The sequence below is a fragment of the Oncorhynchus nerka genome, linkage group LG18 (genome assembly GCF_034236695.1).
Source record: "Oncorhynchus nerka isolate Pitt River linkage group LG18, Oner_Uvic_2.0, whole genome shotgun sequence".
Taxonomy (NCBI): Eukaryota; Metazoa; Chordata; class Actinopteri; order Salmoniformes; family Salmonidae; genus Oncorhynchus; species Oncorhynchus nerka.
The window spans coordinates 60221885-60248638 of NC_088413.1; the positions used below are offsets into that span (position 1 = coordinate 60221885).

At 45.3% G+C, this 26754-nt stretch overlaps 1 pseudogene; it reads right to left on the reverse strand.

Moving 5' to 3' along the window:
- Positions 1–26754, reverse strand: part of LOC115146497 (ryanodine receptor 3-like) — a 128409-nt pseudogene that overhangs the window by 73318 nt on the left and 28337 nt on the right.

The window sequence follows — 26754 nt, forward strand, 5'->3', positions numbered from 1 at the left end:
ACTGTGACTCTTTATGCCACTGTTACAGTATTGGCGTGATGACTTGTGTATAAGACTCTGTCCTCATTGGAGGACAATGAACTCTTCTATTGTCTCTCTCACCCAGCAGCTCATAGAGCAGGTTGAGGATTTCCTTCCAGGAAGCCCCAGCCTCTGCCCCGGCACACTCCCCAAAGTGGGCTGCACTGTTGTACACGTTGAGACGGTCGATGCAGCAGGACACCAGAGTCAGCATGCCCTGAAACACAGTCGCACCCATCATCACATGTCAGCTCCTAGGGTGCTTCCAAAATGGTGCCATTTTCCCTATATTGTGCACTACTCCCACTGCATGCCTTGGTGATGAATCTAGAATGGTAATAATACTGATCCGCAGAGATGTTAAAGTCAAAGTCGAGTTGCAAGTCATCATATTTGTGACTCGAGTCTCACTGGAGCCCAAGTCATGTGACTCGAGTCACAAATATGATGACTTGCAACTCAACTTTGACTTTAACTCCAATGACTCGTGACTTAACTTGGACTTTTTGACTCGACCTGACTTGATACCATCCCCAAGCCCAAATATTAAAAATGATGCTATTAAAAAAAGTTTGCAGCGCATCAACTCTTAAAATTACAGACAGAGGCACAACAATTTCCAACTTTGTTCGACATTTGAAGCTGCACAAAGAATGGTAAGTCGTGGCTAATATAGCCGACAGCTATATAATTTATAACTTTGCTAGTGTAGCATGTAGGCTAACATAATGTTAAATCAATGAACCTCCACACAGTCAGTCAGTGTAGGAACGTGATCATTGCACCCAAGATTGAGCTACAACTGGCTAGGCATTTGGTAGCCTAAATCCCACTGTAACCACACAGAGAGTGTGTTTGCGTGTGTGTGTTAAGGTTGGGCGATTGTGTATAAGCCTACATCGCCCGATTGCGTCCCATAGCGATCCTCGACTACCCATGAGAAAGACCCCCCCCCATGTATTTAGATGGAAATATAACATTTATTTGGAAAGTAATAAATATATAGATATTTTTAAATGCATTCATGATTTGCATGAATGTAATATACTAAATATTACTCTTGTTAAACATATGAAATGGTATTACATTTGGTGAAGAGCACATTATGACTTGTTTAGGACTCAAAACTCAAAGTTTAGGACTTGAGACTTGACTTGATACTTGTCGGTCTTGACTTGAGACTTGACTCGGACTTGCCTGTCTTGACTTGGGACTTGAGTGCTAAGACTTGAGACTTACTTGTGACTTGTAAAACAATGACTTGGTCCCACCTCAGACATGCTAAGAGGTATGCAAGCCCAGTGAGAAAGGACATTGCAAGTTATTTATGTCAGCTGTCAATACTGAAACATTTACCTTATAACCAGGATGTATGGGAGAGTGGGATGGAAAAGGGCAGTTTGGGGATGCTAATAAAATGATGGAAAAGTGTGTAGGCTAGGATATAGATGAGTTATAGCAGCATTCCAAGGGCAGGATCCATGGTAATACTAGTTATGTAAACATAACATAAACACAGCATACAGCTATTTTACATTAATTAAACTTATCAACTTATTGCTTGAGGACATAGTGAACCACTGGGGGAAAATAAAATCCATAGCAGCGGCTTTTGTTTGAGTTAGGGAGAGTAGTTGACGTTGAGTATTTGACATTACAGGCACAAGGGAAGGAAGCTGACATTTTATAATGGATAAGAGAAATGTTGGGCCGAGAGGCTTATCAAAAGGCATTGTTGTCACCACAGAAAAACTCAGAGCAAAACTGCTGACAGTTAAAAAGCAATGCTCTGAAATACAATGCGCCATTGAAATACTATAGAATCTATTGATTTAGCCTTTAAAAACAGTGTGTATTGCGAACATTGTGTCAACGCCCGGTCCCTGCAAAAACCTGACTTTTGACTTTTATTGTCCTCTGCTGCCAACCAACCGCCATGCAGGATTGCGATGCAACACTTCCTGTGTGGATGAACTCACTTCCTGTTTGAAGAGGTTCTGTCGGTTCTTGAGAGAGCGCAGCATGATCTGTTTCTCCTCGTGCTCCAGCTCAGCATCAGGCAGCTGGAAATAGGTGATGAGGTCGTAGAGAGTCTGGTGGACCTCCTCGATGGGCAGGGCTACTGATGCACGGTTCTTACCCCCCAGACAGTCTAGGTCTCTGGAACAGGAGAAGAGATGATCTTCATCAGATGACTATTAGAAAGTACTCCATTTTTCAGCATCAAAACAACATAATATTATGAGAGCAGCTCATTTATATCACTATATCATTATATAATCAGAAGGTTTCATAATGATGCCATTAGATTTCATAACAACACCAAACTCCGGTATTAGAATATGACTCAAGGAGTGACTGCCATAGTGAACATAATTTGTGCCTTGAGGTTCATCCATGCTGAAATGTTATTTCTGTGTGAGCTAAAAATAGTGCCTACTCTGTCACACAGAGTGGGAGGGGTGTGTGGAAAGGTACAGCTCACAAGAGGCGGTCTGGGTCTGGACAGTGGTGAAAGACAGTCAGCCATGTGTGAACGACTGACGTCACCGAGGGGGTTTGGGTTTGAGTCACAGTCACAGTCACAGGCCAGTTTAATACTTGTTCTATCCATTGCGCTCTCTTCCATTCCATTGCGTGGCCTCATGGCATGAGATGTTTATTGTCCTGTTTGGCTAGGGACTGGGTCATTGAGCAAGGCAGGCAGCATGCTGTCTGGGGGCTGTGCTATCCATAGAGGACCCTTCTCACAGGCCATGAGCTCAACTGCTGCTGCGCATTCAAATCTACAGGGCTTTACGCAGACAGCATGAATATTACACTACAGTCAATGATTAGTTATATTTTGGTTGTGTGGTTTAGTAGTGGTGTAGCGGTGAAAATGGTTTAGCGGTGTAGTGGTGATAGTGGTGTAGCGGTGATAATGGTGTAGCGGTGATAGTGGTGTAGCGGTGATAATGGTGTAGCGGTGATAGTGGTGTAGCGGTGATAATGGTGTAGCGGTGATAGTGGTGTAGCGGTGATAATGGTGTAGCGGTGATAGTGGTGTAGCGGTGATAATGGTGTGGCGGTGATAGTGGTGTAGCGGTGATAATGGTGTAGCGGTGATAGTGGTGTAGCGGTGATAGTGGTGTAGCGGTGATATCAGGTGTAGCGGTGATAGTGGGTATAGCAGTGATAGTGTTGTAGTGGTGATAATGGTGTAGCGTTGATAATGGTGTAGTGGTGTAGTGATGATAGTGATGTAGTGGTGATAGTGGTGTAGCAGCAATAGTGGTGTACCGGTGTAGTGGTGATAGTGGTGTAGCGGTGTATCGTGGTCGTGATGTAGTGGTGAGAGGTGAGGCGTGATAGTGGTGATAGTGGTGTAGCGTGATAGTGGTGTAGCGGTGATAATGGTGTAGCGGTAATAGTGGTTTAGCGGTGTATCGTGATAGTGGTGTAGCGGTGATAGAGGTGTAGCGTGAGAGTGGTGTAGCGGGGATAGTGGTGTAGCGGTGAAAGTGGTATAGTGGTGATATTAGGTGTAGCGGTGATAGTAGGTGTAGCGGTGATATTAGGTGTAGCGGTGATATTAGGTGTAGCGGTGATAGTGGTGTAGTGGTGATATTAGGTTTAGAGGTTATATTAGGTGTAGCGGTGATAGTGGTTCAGCGGTTATATTAGGTAAAGAGGTTATATTAGGTGTAGCGGTGATATTAGGTATAGAGGTGATAGTGGTGTAGTGGTGATATTAGGTTTAGAGGTTATATTAGGTGTAGTGGGGATATTAGGTATAGCGGTGATATTAGGTGTAGCGGTGATAGTGGTTCAGCGGTTATATTAGGTGTAGCGGTTATATTAGGTGTAGCGGTTATATTAGGTGTAGTGGTGATATTAGGTGTAGCGGTGATAGTGGTGTAGCGGTGATAGTGGGTGTAGCGGTGATATTAGGTGTAGCGGTTATATTAGGTGTAGCGGTGATATTAGGTGTAGCGGTTATATTAGGTGTAGCGGTGATATTAGGTATAGCGGTTATATTAGGTGTAGCGGTTATATTAGGTGTAGCGGTTATATTAGGTGTAGCGGTGATAGTGGGTGTAGCGGTTATATTAGGTGTAGCGGTGATAGTGGGTGTAGCGGTGATAGTGGTTTATTGGTGATATTAGGTTTAGAGGTTATATTAGGTGTAGTGGGGATATTAGGTATAGCGGTGATAGTGGTTTAGCGGTTATATTAGGTGTAGCGGTGATATTAGGTGTAGTAGCGGTGAAATTAGGTGTAGCGGTTATATTAGGTGTAGTGGGGATATTAGGTATAGTGGTTATATTAGGTGTAGCGGTTATATTAGGTGTAGCGGTGATATTAGGTGTAGCGGTGATATTAGGTGTAGCGGTGATATTAGGTGTAGCGGTTATATTAGGTGTAGCGGTTATATTAGGTGTAGCGGTTATATTAGGTGTAGCGGTGATAGTGGGTGTAGCGGTTATATTAGGTGTAGCGGTGATAGTGGGTGTAGCGGTGATAGTGGTTTATTGGTGATATTAGGTTTAGAGGTTATATTAGGTGTAGTGGGGATATTAGGTATAGCGGTGATAGTGGTTTAGCGGTTATATTAGGTGTAGCGGTGATATTAGGTGTAGTAGCGGTGAAATTAGGTGTAGCGGTTATATTAGGTGTAGTGGGGATATTAGGTATAGTGGTTATATTAGGTGTAGCGGTTATATTAGGTGTAGCGGTGATATTAGGTGTAGCGGTGATATTAGGTGTAGCGGTGATATTAGGTGTAGCGGTGATATTAGGTGTAGCGGTGATATTAGGTGTAGCGGTGATATTAGGTGTAGCGGTTATATTAGGTGTAGCGGTTATATTAGGTGTAGCGGTTATATTAGGTGTAGCGGTGATAGTAGGTGTAGCGGTGATATTAGGTGTAGCGGTTATATTAGGTGTAGCGGTTATATTAGGTGTAGCGGTTATATTAGGTGTAGCGGTGATAGTAGGTGTAGCGGTGATATTAGGTGTAGCGGTTATATTAGGTATAGCGGTTATATTAGGTATAGCGGTTATATTAGGTATAGCGGTTATATTAGGTGTAGCGGTTATATTAGGTATAGCGGTTATATTAGGTGTAGCGGTTATATTAGGTGTAGCGGTTATATTAGGTGTAGCGGTGATAGTGGGTGTAGCGGTGATATTAGGTGTAGCGGTTATATTAGGTGTAGCGGTTATATTAGGTGTAGCGGTGATAGTAGGTGTAGCGGTGATAGTGGGTGTAGCGGTGATAGTGGGTGTAGCGGTTATATTAGGTGTAGCGGTGATATTAGGTATAGAGGTGATAGTGGTTTATTGGTGATATTAGGTTTAGAGGTTATATTAGGTGTAGTGGGGATATTAGGTATAGCGGTGATAGTGGGTGTAGCGGTTATATTAGGTGTAGCGGTGATATTAGGTATAGAGGTGATAGTGGTTTATTGGTGATATTAGGTTTAGAGGTTATATTAGGTGTAGTGGGGATATTAGGTATAGCGGTGATGTTAGGTGTAGCGGTGATAGTGGTTTAGCGGTTATATTAGGTGTAGCGGTTATATTAGGTGTAGAGGTGATAGAGGTGATAGTGGTGTAGCGGTGATATTAGGTGTAGCGGTGATATTAGGTGTAGCGGTGAAATTAGGTGTAGCGGTTATATTAGGTTCAGAGGTTATATTAGGTGTAGTGGGGATATTAGGTGTAGAGGTGATAGTGGTGAAGTGGTTATATTAGGTGAGGTGGGGATATTAGGTGTAGAGGTGATAGTGGTGTAGCAGTGATATTAGGTGTAGGGTGATAGTGGTGTAGTGGTTATATTAGGTGTAGGGTGATAGTGGTGTAGTGGTGATATTAGGTGTAGCGGTTATATTAGGTTCAGAGGTTATATTAGGTGTAGTGGGGATATTAGGTGTAGTGGTGATATTAGGTGTAGCGGTGATAGTGGTTAAGTGGTTATATTAGGTGAGGTGAGGATATTAGGTGTAGAGGTGATAGTGGTGTAGTGGTTATATTAGGTGTAGCGGTGATAGTGGTTTAGCGGTTATATTAGGTGTAGGGTGATAGTGGTGTAGTGGTTATATTAGGTGAGGTGGGGATATTAGGTGTAGAGGTGATAGTGGTGTAGTGGTGATATTAGGTGTAGAGGTGATAGTGGTGTAGAGGTTATATTAGGTGAGGTGGGGATATTAGGTGTAGAGGTGATAGTGGTGTAGTGGTTATATTAGGTGAGGTGGGGATATTAGGTGTAGAGGTGATAGTGGTGTAGTGGTGATATTAGGTGTTGTGGTTATATTAGGTGAGGTGGGGATATTAGGTGTAGAGGTGATAGTGGTGTAGTGGTGATATTAGGTGTAGGGTGATAGTGGTGTAGCAGTGATATTAGGTGTAGGGTGATAGTGGTGTAGTGGTTATATTAGGTGAGGTGGGGATATTAGGTGTAGAGGTGATAGTGGTGTAGTGGTTATATTAGGTGAGGTGGGGATATTAGGTGTAGAGGTGATAGTGGTGTAGTGGTTATATTAGGTGAGGTGGGGATATTAGGTGTAGAGGTGATAGTGGTGTAGTGGTGATATTAGGTGTAGGGTGATAGTGGTGTAGTGGTTATATTAGGTGAGGTGGGGATATTAGGTGTAGAGGTGATAGTGGTGTAGTGGTGATATTAGGTGTAGTGGTTATATTAGGTGAGGTGGGGATATTAGGTGTAGAGGTGATAGTGGTGTAGAGGTGATAGTGGTGTAGTGGTTATATTAGGTGAGGTGGGGATATTAGGTGTAGGGTGATAGTGGTGTAGCAGTGATATTAGGTGTAGAGGTGATAATGGTGTAGTGGTGATATTAGGTGAGGTGGGGATATTAGGTGTAGAGGTGATAGTGGTGTAGCAGTGATATTAGGTGTAGGGTGATAGTGGTGTAGTGGTTATATTAGGTGAGGTGGGGATATTAGGTGTAGAGGTGATAGTGGTGTAGCAGTGATATTAGGTGTAGAGGTGATAGTGGTGTAGAGGTGATAGTGGTGTAGTGGTTATATTAGGTGAGGTGGGGATATTAGGTGTAGGGTGATAGTGGTGTAGCAGTGATATTAGGTGTAGAGGTGATAATGGTGTAGTGGTGATATTAGGTGAGGTGGGGATATTAGGTGTAGAGGTGATAGTGGTGTAGTGGTGATATTAGGTGTAGAGGTGATAGTGGTGTAGAGGTTATATTAGGTGAGGTGGGGATATTAGGTGTAGAGGTGATAGTGGTGTAGCAGTGATATTAGGTGTAGGGTGATAGTGGTGTAGTGGTTATATTAGGTGTAGGGTGATAGTGGTGTAGTGGTGATATTAGGTGTAGCAGTTAAATAAGGTGTAGTGGTTATATTAGGTGTAGGGTGATAGTGGTGTAGTGGTTATATTAGGTGAGGTGAGGATATTAGGTGTAGAGGTGATAGTGGTGTGGCAGTGATATTAGGTGTAGCGGTGATAGTGGTTTAGCGGTTATATTAGGTGTAGGGTGATAGTGGTGTAGTGGTTATATTAGGTGAGGTGGGGATATTAGGTGTAGAGGTGATAGTGGTGTAGCAGTGATATTAGGTGTAGGGTGATAGTGGTGTAGTGGTTATATTAGGTGAGGTGGGGATATTAGGTGTAGAGGTGATAGTGGTGTAGCAGTGATATTAGGTGTAGGGTGATAGTGGTGTAGTGGTTATATTAGGTGTAGGGTGATAGTGGTGTAGCAGTGATATTAGGTGTAGGGTGATAGTGGTGTAGTGCTTATATTAGGTGAGGTGGGGATATTAGGTGTAGAGGTGATAGTGGTGTAGCAGTGATATTAGGTGTAGGGTGATAGTGGTGTAGTGGTTATATTAGGTGAGGTGGGGATATTAGGTGTAGAGGTGATAGTGGTGTAGCAGTGATATTAGGTGTAGGGTGATAGTGGTGTAGTGGTTATATTAGGTGTAGGGTGATAGTGGTGTAGTGGTGATATTAGGTGTAGCAGTTAAATAAGGTGTAGTGATGATATTAGGTGTGGCAGTGATATTAGGTGTAGGGTGATAGTGGTGTAGTGGTTATATTAGGTTTAGAGGTGATAGTGGTCTAGCAGTGATATTAGGTGTAGCGGTGATAGTGGTTATATTAGGTGTAGGGTGATAGTGGTGTAGTGGTTATATTAGGTGAGGTGGGGATATTAGGTGTAGAGGTGATAGTGGTGTAGCAGTGATATTAGGTGTAGGGTGATAGTGGTGTAGTGGTTATATTAGGTGAGGTGGGGATATTAGGTGTAGCAGTGATATTAGGTGTAGGGTGATAGTGGTGTAGTGGTTATATTAGGTGAGGTGGGGATATTAGGTGTAGAGGTGATAGTGGTGTAGCAGTGATATTATGTGTAGGGTGATAGTGGTGTAGTGGTTATATTAGGTGAGGTGGGGATATTAGGTGTAGAGGTGATAGTGGTGTAGCAGTGATATTAGGTGTAGGGGTGATAGTGGTGTAGTGGTTATATTAGGTGAGGTGGGGATATTAGGTGTAGAGGTGATAGTGGTGTAGCAGTGATATTAGGTGTAGGGTGATAGTGGTGTAGTGGTTATATTAGGTGAGGTGGGGATATTAGGTGTAGAGGTGATAGTGGTGTAGCAGTGATATTAGGTGTAGGGTGATAGTGGTGTAGTGGTTATATTAGGTGTAGGGTGATAGTGGTGTAGTGGTGATATTAGGTGTAGCAGTTAAATAAGGTGTAGTGATGATATTAGGTGTGGCAGTGATATTAGGTGTAGGGTGATAGTGGTGTAGTGGTTATATTAGGTTTAGAGGTGATAGTGGTCTAGCAGTGATATTAGGTGTAGCGGTGATAGTGGTTATATTAGGTGTAGGGTGATAGTGGTGTAGTGGTTATATTAGGTGAGGTGGGGATATTAGGTGTAGAGGTGATAGTGGTGTAGCAGTGATATTAGGTGTAGGGTGATAGTGGTGTAGTGGTTATATTAGGTGAGGTGGGGATATTAGGTGTAGCAGTGATATTAGGTGTAGGGTGATAGTGGTGTAGTGGTTATATTAGGTGAGGTGGGGATATTAGGTGTAGAGGTGATAGTGGTGTAGCAGTGATATTAGGTGTAGGGTGATAGTGGTGTAGTGGTTATATTAGGTGAGGTGGGGATATTAGGTGTAGAGGTGATAGTGGTGTAGCAGTGATATTAGGTGTAGGGTGATAGTGGTGTAGTGGTTATATTAGGTGAGGTGGGGATATTAGGTGTAGAGGTGATAGTGGTGTAGCAGTGATATTAGGTGTAGGGTGATAGTGGTGTAGTGGTTATATTAGGTGAGGTGGGGATATTAGGTGTAGAGGTGATAGTGGTGTAGCAGTGATATTAGGTGTAGGGTGATAGTGGTGTAGTGGTTATATTAGGTGAGGTGGGGATATTAGGTGTAGAGGTGATAGTGGTGTAGCAGTGATATTAGGTGTAGGGTGATAGTGGTGTAGTGGTTATATTAGGTGAGGTGGGGATATTAGGTGTAGAGGTGATAGTGGTGTAGCAGTGATATTAGGTGTAGGGTGATAGTGGTGTAGTGGTTATATTAGGTGTAGGGTGATAGTGGTGTAGTGGTGATATTAGGTGTAGCAGTTAAATAAGGTGTAGTGATGATATTAGGTGTGGCAGTGATATTAGGTGTAGCGGTGATATTTATTTATCCGTTATTTTACCAGGTAAGTTGACTGCAGCAACAACCTGGGGAATAGTTACAGGGGAGAGGAGGGGGATGAATGAGCCAATTGTAAACTGGGGATTATTAGGTGACCGTGATGGTTTGAGGGCCAGATTGGGAATTTAGCCAGGACACCGGGGTTAACACCCCTACTCTTACGATAAGTGCCATGGGATCTTTAATGACCTCAGAGAGTCAGGACACCCGTTTAACGTCCCATCCGAAAGACGGCACCCTACACAGGGCAGTGTCCCCAATCACTGTCCTGGGGCATTGGGATATTTTTTTTAGACCAGAGGAAAGAGTGCTTCCTACTGGCCCTCCAACACCACTTCCAGCAGCATCTGGTCTCCCATCCAGGAACTGACCAGGACCAACCCTGCTTACTTCAGAAGCAAGCCAGCAGTGGTATGCAGGGTGGTATGCTGCTGATATTAGGTGTAGCGGTGATATTAGGTGTACCGGTGATAGTGGTGCTACCTGATGAAGTGACTGAAGAGGCGGGTGGTGTTACGGATGATGCGAGCAGCACGGGACTCTTCGTGCTGACACCGCTGCAAGGTCAGCCCATCATCCATATGACCCTCAGAGTGGAGGAAGGCCTGGAAGAGAGAGAGAGAGAGAGAGAGAAAGAGAGAGAGAGAGAGAGAGAGAGAGAGAGAGAGAGAGAGAGAGAGAAAAGGAGGGGTTAGGGGAGGGAGAGACAGAGAAAGAGAGAGAAAAGGGGGTAGGTAAGGGAGGGAGAGAGAGGGGGATAGAGTGTGATAGAGAGAGAGAGAGAGAGAGGAGGGGTTAAGAGAGGGAGAGATAGAGAGCGGGGAGAGACAGAAGAAAGAGAGAGAAATGGGGGTAGGTAAGGGAGGGAGAGAGAGGGAGGGCGGATAGAGTGTGATAGAGAGAGAGAGAGATAGATAGAAAGATAGATAGGGATAGAGAGAGTCACAGAGAAAGAGAGCGAAAGAGAGGAAGGAAAGGAAGGAGGGAGGGAGGGAGGGAGGGAGGGAGCAATTTCCAGACATTAGCAGAGATGAGCATGGCTTGGCTGTAACGCAGGTGCTGCTGACACTACAGGCTATTAGGCTCTGTATCTGTGGAGTCCAGGGACTGTCAGATACACTCCTCTCACATCTCATTCATTACAGCCACAGGGTTTGATTTAGTCAAAGGAAAAGCACTATCAGTGTAATACACTTATCTCAAACCTATCAACTAGAAAATCAGCAAGAGAATTCTCCTCTGCACTAGGAATTTTCTAATGATGTTTGTTGCATGTGCTACTTTCTGGTCAATTGTTTTTTCAATGGAATTATTTTTTATCACTGTTAGTGGAATAGTCACACCATAACAGTTCTCACTTTGAAAGTCAGTTAATTCATCCAACTAGGGATTTTAAAAAGTCCTGGCTGTATCATAAACAGCTGACAAATAAAGCAGTGTATTGGTGTCTCACCCGTCTCTTGAGAGGACCCAGGCGAGATGATTTTACATCAGGCGCCTGGTAGGACAGCCAGAGTCCTGTAGCCACGTGCATGACGAAGCAGATTGAGTCCCCATACTTAATCTCTGCCATCCCCATGCCCTCGATGTCCCGCTTTGGACTCGACTCCAGCTTTTCCTAGAGGGAAGGAAGAATCCAAAAGAAGATCAAGCGGTCACACAAAGTCTCCAAGCCAGGCTTCAAAACGTTATACAGTTGTATTCAAATCACATGTTATTATGCTAAGCAGCAGGTGTTGAGGGACCTTGATCTAAGAAAAGCCATTTAAAGATGTTGACAGATCTGGATCAGGCTGGTCAAGGACTGAAGGAGCACTGACAGCTTTCCATGATACAACTTCTAATTACACACGCTATGACGGCTAGCCTAATAGAGAGAGACAGAGGGAGGAAGAGATAGGAAGAGGGCATACAATGTGTATAGCCTATATCACTGAGCAACAAAGGATGGCCGCAGGCAAGCCCTCATGCATCACTATGCATTTGTTTCCCCATTAAGAACAGACACAATGGATAATGTATAGTGTATTAAACCTATGATAAACTGCCTCAGTGAAATGGTGGATTACACCATGCTATTGATCCATAGTGAAGAGGTCACTAATTGTGAAGAGGTCACTAATAGCTTCCGATCACTAGCTACGTCTGAAAGCACCATTACCAAGAATAGACTTAAATACCCTAGTCCAGAATGGTATGGTTCCGCAGGTCCATACATTTATAGAGAGCAACTTCAGCTAAATGAACCTTTATGGCATGGCTTTAATGTGCTTAATAACTCAAAGAGAGGAGGTGCAATTCATTTGATAGTCTTTAGAATTGTTCCTAGGACTGTAATATCATTTCAGTAGCTCTCTGTAAGTGAGTGTGCGGCTAAGTCCTTGACTGTGATGGAAAGGCAAAGTTTGAGAAGTGTGTGTGTGCGTGTGTGTGAGAGAGTTGGTCCTGCACTCTGACCTTGGAGGCTCTAAAGCAGAAGGCAGTGGAGGATGTGTCAGACTTCTCCCGGTCCTGCAGCACCACCCCCCTCTCCTCCGTCAGGGACAGGTAGTGCCCCGTGGTGAGGTGGCGGAGACGGAAGGGCTGGCCCCAGGGAATGTGACTCCCGCTCCAGCTGTCCAGGGGCACACAAGCACATACACACACACACACAGAATTATATCAACAACAAAAACTACTAATTAGGCACTTACAGTATTATTCCTATGACTAGACATTAACCAGTTTCTCAGATCAAAACAAAATAGCAGATGACACATGGATGACACATTCCAGATCTGAAAGTGCAGGAGAGGAAAGGAATCTTTGAAAGACTACAAATAGTTGGGGTCAAAAAGTCGAAATGACTCAAAGCATCTTGAAATATCAAGGTGAATCCGAGCAGAGGGAGGGAGGAAGAGAGAGAGTGAGGAAGAGAGAGAGGGAGGGAGGAAGAGAGGGAGGGAGAAAGAGAGAGAAGGAAAGAGATAGACAGATCGGAGGGACAGAGGGAGGGAGAGAGAGAACACATATAGACAGAAGACGGAGAGGATAAAAAGAGCTGAACTCACCTGATTCTCAGAGGCTCCAGCCTCCACAGAGACCTGGCCTTCGCTCCTGCATTCCCCGTCTCATAGTTCACTATCCTGGGGACACGAGAGGAGCATGAGGTTGACATGTCTGGATCTCTGCAATGTTTTATTAAAACTGCCACAGGCTCATAATGGTCCTAAAGTCATGTTTTATGACTTTAGCAGGATACCATCTCTGACTGCTTTATTCCCTACAGTCATAGTGATATCAGCTCACAGGAGGTAATACTCAGACTGGGACCTCAGATGAACCATACTGTTTACCCTCCCGGCAACACAGCACATCTTTCATCGAGGCCACCCACTTAACCAACGGAGACTGAGAGCAACATTGTCTATCACTGATATGGGGGGGGGGGACTGGCTCCAAAGATGAAAGGAATCTTTCATCGCCCTTGGTGACAGTTTGGACTAGGTTTGATGGACCTCCTGAAATGTTGCGTCTTTAAAAAAAATGCTTCCTCTATTCAATTTCAAGGACATGACTAAAGGCAAAGCCAAAACTGACAACCAATATATAATCCTCAGCGAATTATTGCCCCACACACACCGTCCTAAAAAGAGACTGTTTGACTGAGAGGAAGACGAAGGGTCATCTCACACGTCTTCGGTGACTGGCTATGTTAACGTTGCTGTCGGCTTCTGCTACTGTTGTCTCGACCCACTTCAGGCCTTGTGTGCCATATCCCTCTGCTCCCTTGCTGTCTGTCAGCGCTAGCGCTGTGCGACTATAGATAGCAGGGCGGTCATTTTTCCTGCTCCTGAGACCCAGTGTCAGACTGAGTAGTGACACCAACCTGTTGGACCCACAGGGAATTCAAAACAAACAGTCAGCCAGGTCCACCAAGTTCGATTTTAGGCCCCTTTCACAAAAGACTAAGGAAAAAACAAATCCCTTAAAGAGTCACTTAACAAGCCAATTGGCACATGTGTTTTTCTGTTGCTCGTTAGAAAAAGTTGATCTCAGTCTTGGAGGTGTGTTTCCTGACTGATTCCACGTTTGGTTAATGGTGTTTATTTCCCATGAGACACAGTAGACACGGACACCTATTTATTTCACTTCCTCATAATCCCCAGAAAGAATATAAGATCATTTTGACGTTTTTCAAAGGATGTTTTAGTTGGGCAATTTTACATCAAACTAAGGTGTTTAGTGGGGTATTTCTCAAGTTTTAAAAAATGCGACGTGTCTTATGTAAACAGTCGGAGCTGCTTGAGCAGGTCTGTCGCACTGTCTATGCTACTGGATAGAGAGCAATCACCACAGCTTGTCATCCCATGTTAGTGGACAAACAGACATTGTCTAATCAAAACCCAACCTTCATTTACCCGTTGTGATGCAAGGATGTGCCAAACTCCATTTTAAACGAGACTTTCTTTATGTCCAAAATTATCCTATTTAGACTGTGTAGTACATTTTGACACCAGAATAACTGTTTGACTCATATCCCAGAGCAAGCACCAGTTAGCCTGGAGCTAGCCTCGAGCTAAGCCCATCTCCCGACTTGCTGAAGAGGTCCAAAAATACCTAATTTGCCAATTGGCCTGGACCCTCTACTGACCCTCTACTGCCGACACGGAGCCCCGCCGATCCATCACGACTGGTCCGCCGTCATAATCGTCCGAGGGGGTTTCAACAGGCTTTTCCGCTGCGACATCGCCAAAGATCCATCTGCTGGCCAAGGCCCGCGAGCTTTCTGAATCGCTGTATCTCCAGCTCACCGCATGAAGAGGAATAAACAGACTCACCCCATCGCGACGTCCCCCAAAGGTTAACTCTCTAGCCCTCGCGATCTCCCTGCTTGCTAATTCGGCCTGCTAACGGCTAGCTTGTCAAGCTCCGGTCCGCTAACTGCTACCTTGTCTAGCTCGGGCCTACGAACTGTTAGCTTGTTAGCACAGGCCTGCTAACCGTCTGAACCACCGCGTCCCAATCACTCTCTGACCCCATTTACTTTCTATCTCTTTTTAATTTTTAATTTGTTTATACCTTCCGGAAACCTGCCTCACCCAATGTGATACGGAATCACTGTTACTTTTACTCTTATTTTTATTTTTATGACACACTCAAGAACCTCCAGACGCTAACCAGCTAACTAGCTACAAGCTAGTTAGTCATTGTTAGTTTAAAAAAAAAAAAACCTGGATAACACTCGCCAGCCCAGCCCCCCTGCCCATCCACCGCTGCCCATCCACCGCTGCCCCCTGGACACTGATCTCTTGGCTACATAGCTGACGCACGCTGGACTGTCCATTAATCACGGTACTCCTTTCTGCTTGTTTGTCTTACCTGTCGGCCCCGTTGCCTAGTCAACGCCATTTTACCTGCTGTTTGTTGTGCTAGCGGATTAGCCTCGCCTACTGTTTTTAGCTAGCTTTCCAAATTCAACACCTGTGATTACTGTATGCCTCGCTGTATGTCTCTCTCAGATGTCAATATGCCTTGTATACTGTTGTTCAGGTTAGTTATAATTGTTTTAGTTCACAATGGAGCCCCTAGACCCACTCTGCATACCCCTGTTACCTCCTTTGTCCCACCTCCCACACATGCGGTGACCTCACCTGTGAAGTCCATGGAGAACAAGAGCACCTCCTCCCAGCTGCCCACTGCACTGAGGCTAGGTAACACGGTCTCCACCGATAAATCCACGATTATCGAAAGCTTCAATAAGCACTTCTCAACGGCTGGTCATGCCTTCCGCCTGGCTACTCCAACCTCAGCCAACAGCTCCGCCCCCCCCCCAGCTCCTCGCCCAAGCCTCTCCAGGTTCTCCTTTACCCAAATCCAGATAGCAGACGTTCTGAAAGAGCTGCAAAACCTAGACCCGTACAAATCAGCTGGGCTTGACAATCTGGACCCTCTATTTCTGAAACTATCTGCCGCCATTGTCGCAACCCCTATTACCAGCCTGTTCAACCTCTCTTTCATATCGTCTGAGATCCCCAAGGATTGAAAGCTGCCGCAGTCATCCCCTCTTCAAAGGCGGAGACACCCTGGACCCAAACTGCTATAGACCTATATCCATCCTGCCCTGCCTATCTAAGGTCTTCGAAAGCCAAGTCAACAAACAGGTCACTGACCATCTCGAATCCCACCGTACCTTCTCCGCTGTGCAATCTGGTTTCCGAGCCGGTCACGGGTGCACCTCAGCCACGCTCAAGGTACTAAACGATATCATAACCGCCATCGATAAAAGACAGTACTGTGCAGCCGTCTTCATCGACCTCGCCAAGGCTTTCGACTCTGTCAATCACCATATTCTTATCGGCAGACTCAATAGCCTCGGTTTCTCAGATGACTGCCTTGCCTGGTTCACCAATTACTTTGCAGACAGAGTTCAGTGTGTCAAATCGGAGGGCATGCTGTCCGGTCCTCTGGCAGTCTCTATGGGGTGCCACAGGGTTCAATTCTCGGGCCGACTCTTTTCTCTGTATATATCAATGATGTTGCTCTTGCTGCGGGCGATTCCCTGATCCACCTCTACGCAGACGACACCATTCTATATACTTTCGGCCCGTCATTGGACACTGTGCTATCTAACCTCCAAACGAGCTTCAATGCCATACAGCACTCCTTCCGTGGCCTCCAACTGCTCTTAAACGCGAGTAAAACCAAATGCATGCTTTTCAACAGATCGCTGCCTGCACCCGCATGCCCGACTAGCATCACCACCCTGGATGGTTCCGACCTTGAATATGTGGACATCTATAAGTACCTAGGTGTCTGGCTAGACTGCAAACTCTCCTTCCAGACTCACATCAAACATCTCCAATCGAAAATCAAATCAAGAGTCGGCTTTCTATTCCGCAACAAAGCCTCCTTCACTCACGCCGCCAAGCTTACCCTAGTAACACTGACTATCCTACCGATCCTCGATTTCGGCGATGTCATCTACAAAATGGCTTCCAACACTCTACTCAGCAAACTGGATGCAGTCTATCATAGTGCCATCCGTTTTGTCACCAAAGCACCTTATACCACCCACCACTGCGACTTGTATGCTCTAGTCGGCTGGCCCTCGCTACATATTCGTCGCCAGACCCACTGGCTCCAGGTCATCTACAAGTCCATGCTAGGTAAAGCTCCGCCTTATCTCAGTTCACTGGTCACGATGGCAACACCCATCCGTAGCACACGCTCCAGCAGGTGTATCTCACTGATCATCCCTAAAGCCAACACCTCATTTGGCCGCCTTTCGTTCCAGTACTCTGCTGCCTGTGACTGGAACGAACTGCAAAAATCGCTGAAAAATCAGCTATCCGAGCAGCTAACCGATCGCTGCAGCTGTACATAGTCTATTGGTAAATAGCCCACCCATTTTCACCTACCTCATTCCCATACTGTTTTTATACTGTTTTTTAAAAATGTATTTATTTACTTTTCTGCTCTTTTGCACACCAATATCTCTACCTGTACATGACCATCTGATCATTTATCACCCCAGTGTTAATCTGCAAAATTGTATTATTCGCCTACCTCCTCATGCCTTTTGCACACATTGTATATAGACTGCCCATTTTTTTTTCTTTTTTTTTTTTCTACTGTGTTGTTTACTCCATGTGTAACTCTGTGTTGTCTGTTCACACTGCTATGCTTTATCTTGGCCAGGCGCAGTTGCAAATGAGAACTTGTTCTCAACTAGCCTACCTGGTTAAATAAAGGTGAAATAAAAAATAAATAAAAAATATCGATGCCACATAAGCGGTTTTTCAAAGGGATTAGCTGTTTTTTAAAGGCAGCCGCTCTTTAACTCCTGAAGACTCATTGCGTTTAGTCTTACAGCTGTTTCCCAGTTGTGTGACTTACCTCTGTTGCTCATCACTCTGGTCGGAACCTGGGATGGTCAGAACTTCATCATGACCGTGGAACAGACGCAGCACATGGCCACCCAGCAGATAACCTATTGGAGAGTGGATTAACAGCACCTTTCATTGATACCCATACATTTCAAACAACATTATAAGCCAGTTTAGCAGTGAAACTAAACTAACAGTTGGACCTACCCTCCTCCACGTTGCTGCCGGAGCAGGTGGGGTGGACGTTCCACAGAGTCTGCATGAAGGACGCGTCCACTTGGATGTTGCCATTGGAGATGGACAGGTGCTGGTGGGGACAGAGAAACATTATGTTACACACACCATCAATAACTACATTATGGGACATAAACTACCGTTGGCCTATACTGCAGGAGCCATGTCAAATACACAGTTTGATTCAAGGCATTGAGCCAGGCTACAACTCAGAGGTTTGTCCATGCATGCAAGCTATTGCTGCAGTAGATTTAGAGTCATTCATCAACCTGGAGAGAAGCTGGCACTGGAGAGACAACAGCACTGTGAACTTGGGATTGCCAGTTTCTAGTGGGCTGTGTGTGTGTCTGTATGTGTGTGTATGTGTGTGTGTGTCTGTATGTGTGTGTGCGTGTATGTGTGTGTGGGTTGAGGTGTGTATGTTGGCATGCCCGTGCATGGGACATTTCTGCAGCAGTGCCGCAGGGGAACTCTCCAGCTCTGGTCCTGAATGTGCTGTAGGCCTGGTTAGCACAGAGAGGAGCTGTGGCAGTAACAGTCACATGAAAGTGGGCCTCTAGCCCAGTGAAAGCTGCCGTATCCCTGCTTAATTCCCATAAACATGGGCTTGGCTGGGCTGGCTGTTGTTACACCCTCCCTGCATCATGCTGGAGATGTTTTCCAGGAACAGCATGCCACAAGGCCCTGAGGCCCACACAGTGGAATAACAGAGGGGTCTGGGAGATGGTCATAGATGGGCCTGATGAGGAACAGGGGAGCAGGGTTTGACAGGCCACACAGTGTAGGAAAGGTGGGATAGGGGACAGAGTAAGATAGGGTATTCAGTTTGACAGTGTTGCTCTCTCCCTCCCAGCTCTCCGTACGTAGCCTTCTCCTGCTCTTTCTTAGCTTCATGTCCCCAATATCTAGTCTTCTTTACTGGACAGAGGGAGCTGAGTGGGAGGGAGACACCTTCAGTCCGAGATCTACAATTCATGGCTCATCCTACTGGATTGAATGGCATAATGGTTCTGTGTAATGGGGCTGTAAACATTTAATAGCCTATCATATAAACTATTCTTAATAAGACGTTTATAGACTGAGGGAGTACTCACAAGGTATCGTTCTGATGACACGCTGACGAGGATGAGGTCATCACCGATGCGCACTTTCTCGCCCTCTGATCTCTGTTTGGAGGCAGGATGGATGGTCCACCAACAGGCTTCACCTGCAGGAACACAGAGAGACACTGGTGGTGACACATGCCTGCACAATGGTGATTACAACTCCTTGATCTCCATACACAGGTGATTGAAACTCAGATTACAATGGTGAAAGCAATACGCACGCACGCACGCACGCGCACACACACAAACACACACACACACACACACATGCGAGCGCGTGAGCACAGCAAAGACACAACTTAGATTTGACACACAAATGTATTCACACAAGCACTAATATATGCCCACTCACACTCATCAACATGCAAGCACCATAGCAACCAGCTTTCCAATACCTGGACAGCCAAACCATCTTTTACATCTCTATGAGACAAATTAGCTGAGCCTCGACATCGTGACAAAGAGCATCTAAGACATTTATTTCAGTCTGCTTGGAATGTTTTCAGATATATCCTATGGAATAAATGACTTGACACAAAATCTCTGCAAAGGTGGTACATTTTTTTTACAGTATCTGAACCGAAAGTCCCTCTTTTCGTGCAGTGCTTAGGAGCTCTGAAATGAACACTGGGGCAGGTGAAATCCCATGAGTCAGTCCCACTCAGAATCCCAGCTAAGAGAGTGACTGTGTGATAATGAGAGTAGAGACAGATAGAGTGGAAGGTTTTACCTGTTGAGTCCTCCTGCAGCCCCACATCAAAGGACAGCTTATCTGTCTGTGACCTTGATGTCTTTAAACAGGTCAGATACTGGAGCGGATAGATAGACATCAAAACAACATAAAAGAGCTGATCAAAAGAGGCACACGACTCCGGTGTCACATTCAGAACTGGAACAAATGTCACTAGGACACGTGCATCAAATCTTCAGATAAACTGTCGTAACTATGAAACAGTAACACATGGAGTAATGAGAAAACAATACATTTTTCTTGGGTAATGGATGAGTGAGTGCGGGTGGTGTACTCTCACCATAGCGCTGAAGGAGTGCCTCAGGAGGATAGCGTGTCCATACAGAAGTGTCCTGTGTCCGCCCCCCTGGGCCGCCTGCGGAGACAGCACAACACCCATCACACACAAGACACACTGTCAGACAGAATGTCCCCTGTGGCCACTCGCTCTCTGTCCTTTTCTCTCTCTCTCTCTCAATCTCCTCTCTCTATTTATCTTCATCTCTCTGCATCATAGTGGGAGAACCAAGACTCTGGCTCATGATGATGACCTCACACAAGGCAGGGGTGACCTCACACAAGGCAGGGGCCACAGACTGACTCAGCCTGCCCCTGTCAGCCTGTCCTCTCCTCTTGGACGACTGTCCTACTGTCCACAACACAATACTGAAGGCATGCAGTCAGACGTGTCACTCAGGGGAGACGACTGCTTCCTGTATTCATGGAGCAGAATACAGATCATCATCATCACATGACTACAGGTGAAGGGAATGGGAGGTGGGAGAGAGAGAGAGAGAGCTCTCTGCCTCTAATGAGTCGGTAACAGAGACTTTTTGTTACAGTAAGAAGTCTCTGGTTTGTGATATTAGAGAGAGAACCAAGGAAAGACACAAACGGGTTCCACTCTGGTTCCACTCTGGTTCCACAGTGGTTTGAGGGGATGCATAGGGGTAAGAGTGATGTGACGTCACAGACTTGGGCTCTGCTTGCAAACCTGTCCCTACTTTTTTCAGGCAACATTGTGTTACTCACCTTTCTTATGAGCCTCTATGGAGCAGTAAGATAAGAGAGAGTTACATTACTGAGAATGTGCTGTAAGTTTTTAAAAAATGTCTGAGTTGGTCTCTGTCTGTCCTATCCACAATAAACTGTGTATAGTCCTTGTCGGTCATTCACAGATGGTGACGTGCGGTGTAAGATCTTATTTGTAACGTACTTGATCTTGCATGCCAGTGTCTCTTAGTCCAAACAAACTGTGCAACATCTATCTACGCTGCTATTTGCTAAGACAATAGTCTCCAGTTCAATGCAGTTGCCATGGGTTATATAGACTGCAGCAGTACCAGCACCATGCCAGGCTGTTCTACTTCCTGTGGGAGAGTCTAATAGGCATCAGGCATATCCCGCTGCATTCTCCCCAACACAACCTGAGAAAACTACACCAGCTCTTAACATTTCTTATCCTAACCTCACACCATCCAAAGCTCTGGCAGGTTCAGTTTCCCCTGTCCCTAGTGTCCCTGGTGTCCATAGTGTCCCTACTGTCGTGTCCCTGGTGTCCATAGTGTCCCTACTGTCGTGTCCCTGGTGTCCATAGTGTCCCTACTGTTGTGTCTCTGGTGTCCATAGTGTCCCTACTGTCGTGTCCCTGGTGTCCATAGTGTCCCTAGTGTCGTGTCCCTGGTGTCCATAGTGTCCCTACTGTCGTGTCCCTGTTGTCCATAGTGTCCCTACTGTCGTGTCCCTGGTGTCCATAGTGTCCCTACTGTCGTGTCCCTGGCCATCTGGCCCAGAAGGGGAAAAGGCTGATCAAAGATGGGGGGGGGACCGATTTCACCCCCACAGCTGTTGCCGGGATATGACATGCTGACATCAATTGAAGAAGTGTGACCTTTAGCAGCACGTCACCCCACTGCGTTTACCCAGCAGCCACCAGGGGGACAGAGGCAGACTGACACAAAGAGGTGGCACTGAAATAACACTGCGCACGTCGCCCTGCCAGAGGGTATAAGCCTCACCCTGCTTTACCCTGGGCACTTCAGTCACTGACTCTGATTGTTTGAACTTTGATCCAAAACCCTGTCAACAAAGTGATGAAATCACAAGTGTGTTCAGCACTCTATTTGGATGAGTTAGAACAGCTTCACTCCAAACTCAATTTGGGTCACTAGCTGAAATGGTGATAAATGAATGTTTGATAGCTGACTCAATGGTTTTCTGAGCATTGTGTTTTCACCGTTTACAAGATCTATGAGACTGATAACCCTCAAACCCACACAATATTAGTCCAAAATACCATTAATAAGACCGTATTCCACTTTGACGAACCCCTGTATATACGTTGAGACCAGCTGAATAAATGAATAAGTTCTTCCTTCTGTGAGTCGATACCCTCATTGTAGCTCATCAGCTCCACGACAGACTATTGAGTCCTGAAACATGACATACAGCATTCAACTACCATCAGTGTTTCCTCCGTTGACATTTCAGAGCAGGAATAGAGGAATGGAGAGCTAAGGGTTATTGAAAAAAGATACATGTGAGGAGAGAGAATTTGCAGAGACGTAACATACTGTAGTGTTAAAACGGATCTGAATCAGTCTCCACGTCATTCCTTAGAGAGAGGATAGTCCGTCGAGGAGAAACAGTGATTAGAGTACACTGTATGATTACAATCGGACATCAATACTGGTTAACCCATGGCCTTCCCTCCGGTTATGTTGAACTAGTCTAGCAAGTCATGTTAAGTTAATACACAAGTGTAAATGCAAGAGGGGTGAGAGTGGCACCTAGAAAGCAGCTTAGCTAGCGCAAACCAGCAGTTTCACTTGAAAATGTCTCACTAAGCTTTAAAGGGACAGTAAGCTCCCATGAAGGTCCAGTCTGCCTGTGCTTTGCATGATCTCTTGCCAAAGAGCTTTTCCAGTTCACACAGCTGTGGCAGAACCAATGGGGCTTGATTAGTTAATTCCCCTACATTGGGAGTCTAGTGTGGTCACTAGGCTGCAGCTTTGACAAAGTCCATTTATCTTTGAACTCGACTCAATTAGTATGAAGCTCCACCTATCAAATTATGGAAATTCTTAATAAATTATTATAAGTTTGGCAAGGCAACAACGAGTTAGCTAAAGCAGAAACAGACTGGCAGCCTGTCTAGGGGTTGCTTCACTTCACAAATATAAGAATGTTATTTTTATCCTTCTAAATGTCAGTGCACTGACTTCTGGATTTATAATACATGTAATGTAGGGCACTATTGTATGTCTTAAGTTGGTTGGTGCAGATAGAGATGGCAGCTTCGCTTCTAGTCCTTAGAAAACTGTGCAGTATATATATATTTTTTTACATTGTTAGCCCAGAAAACCTTAAGTGTTATTACATACAGCCGGGAAGAACTATTGGATATCAGAGAGACGTTAACTTACCAGCATAACCAGCACTACGACCAGGAAAACGACTTTCCCAAAGCGGATCCTTTGTCTGCACCTCCCAGGGCATTTGAACTGATACCAGAGTCCGACTCAAAACAACGCCGCCGGAGGAGGGTGTCGGAGCGGTCTTCTAGTGAGGCTTCGGACCATCCACCGCTTCTGAGTATATTACTCACTAATGTCCAGTCCCTAGTTAACAAAGTCGATGAAATCAGGGCAAGAGTTGCTTTCCAAAGAGATATCCGGGATTTTAACATACTCTGTTTCACGGAAACATGGCTAGCTGGAGACATGCAGACGGAGTCCATACAGCCAGCGGGATTTTCAGTGCATCGCGCCAACAGGAATAAACATCTCTCCGGTAAGAAGGGCGGGGTGTATGTTTCATGATTAATGACTCATGGTGTAATTGTAACAACATACAGGAACTCAAGTCCTTTTGTTCACCTGACCTAGAATTCCTCACAATCAATTGCCAACCATATTATCTCCGGAGAACTCTCCTCAGTTATCGTCACAGCTGTGTATATCCCCCTGCAAGCAGATACCAAGACGGCCATAAATGAACTTCGCTGGACTTTATGCAAAGTGGAAACCATATATCATGAGGCCGCATGTATTGTTGCTGGGGATTTAAACAAAGCTAATTTGAGAACAAGGCTACCTAAATTCTATTAGCATATCAATTGCAGTACTCGAGCGAGTAACACGCTCGACCATTGCTACTCTAACTTCCACAATGCATACAAGGCCCTCCCCCTACCTACTTTTGGCAAATCTCCATCTTGTTCCTCCGCTCCTATTGGCAGAAACTAAAACAGGAAGCACCCGTGCTTAGGTCTACCCAACGCTGGTCTGACCAATCGGATTCCACGCTTCAAGATTGCTTCGATCACATGGACTGGGGTATGTTCCGGGTAGCCTCAGACAATAACATTGATGTATACGCTGAATTGGTGAGCAAGTTTATAAGGAAGTGTATAGGAGTACCCACTGTGACCATTAAAATCTTCCCCTACCAGAAACCGTGGATTGATGGCAGCATTCGCATAAAACTGAAAGCACGAACCACCGCATTTAATCATGGCAAGGCAACTGGAAACATGGCCGAATACAAATTGTGTAGTTATTCCCTCCGTAAGGCAATCAAACAGGCAGAACGTCAGTATAGAGACAAAGTGGAGTCGCAATTCAACGGCTCAAACACAAGACGTATGTGCCAGGGTCTACAGGCAAACACTGATTATAAAAAAAACAGCCCCTTCGCGGACATCGAAGTCGTGCTTCCAGACAAATTAAACAACTTCTTTGCGTACTTTGAGGACAATACAGTGCCACCGACGCGGCCCGCTACCAAAGACTGTGGGCTCTCCTTCTCCGTGGCCGACGTGAGTAAAATATTTCAACGTGTTAACCCTCGCAAGGCTGCCGGCCCAGACGGCATCCCTAGCCGCGTCCTCAGAGCATGCGCAGACCAGCTGGCTGGTGTGTTTACAGACATATTCAATCAATCCCTATCCCAGTCTGCTGTCCCCACATGCTTCAAGATGGCCACCATTGTTCCTGTTCCCAAGAAAGCTAAGGTAAATTAACTAAATGACTATCACCCCGTAGCACTCACTTCTGTCATCATGAAGTACTTTGAGAGACTAGTCAAGGATCATATCACCTCCACCTTACCTGTCACCCTAGACCCACTCCAATTTGCTTACCCTCCAAATAGGTCCACAGACCATACAATCGCCATCACACTGCACACTGCCCTATCCCATCTGGGCATGAGAAATACCTAAGTAAGAATGCTGTTCATTGACCACTGCTCAGCATTCAACACCATAGTACACTCAAAACTCATTAAGCTTGAGACCCTGGGTCTCGACCCCACCCTGTGCAACTAGGTCCTGGATTTCCTGATGGGCCGCCCCCAAGTGGTGAAGGTAGGAAACAACATCTCCACTCCTCTGATCCTCAACACTGGGGACCCACAAAGGTGTGTTCTCATTCCCCTCCTGTACTCCCTGTTCACCCATGACTGCGTGGCCATGCACACCTCCAATTCAATCATCAAGTTTGCAGACGACACCAAAGTGGTAGGCTTGATTAACAACAATGACGAGACGGCAACGGGGAGGAGGTGAGGGCCCTCGGAGTGTGGTGTCAGGAAATAATCTCTCACTCAATGTCAGCAAAACAAAAGAGATGGTCGTGGACTTCAGGAAACAGCAAAGGGAGCACCCCATATCCACATCGACGGAACAGCAGTAGAGAAGGTGAAAAGTTCCTCGGTGTACACATCACTGAAATGGTCCATGCACACAGACAGTGTGGTGAGGAAGGCGCAACAACGCCTCTTCAACCTCAGGATGCTGAAAAAATGGGGCTTGTCAACGAAAACCCTCACTAACTTTTACAGGTACACAATTGAGAGCATCCTGTCGGGCTGTATCACCGCCTGGTACAGCAACTGATCCGCCCTCAACCGCAGGGCTCTCCAGAGGGTGGTGCGGTCTGCACAACGCATCACCCTCCAGGACACCTACAGCACCTGATATCACAGGAAGGCAGAAAACATAATCAGGGACAATAACCACCCGAGCCACTGCTTCCATCCAGAAGGCGAGGTCAGTACAGGTGCATCAAAGCCGGGAGAGATTGAAAAACAGCTTCTATCTCAAGGCCATCAGATTGTTAAACAGCCACCACAAGCACAGAGAGGCGGCTGCCTATCTATAGACTTTATTAAAGTAGCATTGGCCACTTCAATAAATGGAACACTTGTCACTTTAATAATGCTACTGTATCCGTCACTATCTATTCTTTACTATCTATTGCATCTTAGTCACTCTGTCACTGCTCATCCATATATTTTATACTTAAATATTCACATCCCATTCCTTTACTAGATTGTGTGTATTAGGTTTTGTTGCAGAATTGTTAGATATTACCTGTTAGATACTGCTGCCCTGTCGGATCTTGAAGCATAAGCATTTCCCTACACTCTCAATAACACCTGCTAACCATGTGTATGTGAGCAATAAGATTTGATTTGAGGTGTAGAATGTCTGAACAGGTAATCATTTGTTGGTAAAATTCAATGATTCTGGACTTTAAAACATTAAAACATAACTCTAAATCCCCTAAGGAATGAATGAAGTCTGACATTGATCTGATGTTAATTCTGATGTTAATTCAGGATAGATGTAGAATGTTCTCTTTGATCAGGTGAAATGTGAGCAGTAACAATTGAACAACGTCTATACTCAGATCTATTTGTCTTTGTCATGTTGCTAAGTGCTGTGACAAAATTGATTAACTTGTTTAACCAAATAAATCCATAATGGCAGTCATTTCTGCAGCATACGCATTCATGTTTTCATATAAAAAGCACTAGCATTCTGTGGGGAACCTATTTGCTTCACTGAAGGGACTATCGTATCCCTAGGAGACATGAAATTGGGAGAGCAGGCTGCTAGCATGACTAAACAGCAATGCAGAGAGGTGAGAGGAGAGGAGAATGGGATGAATGGTGAACATACCCATCGGTTCTTGCCTTGAGGCTAACAGGTAGAGAGAATAACAGAACACAATGGATGAACATAACAATGCAAACAGTACAGATCTTTCACAGCTGATCAATGAAAGCAAAAGACAATGTTTGCAACGTTACTTTTAACAAAGAAGA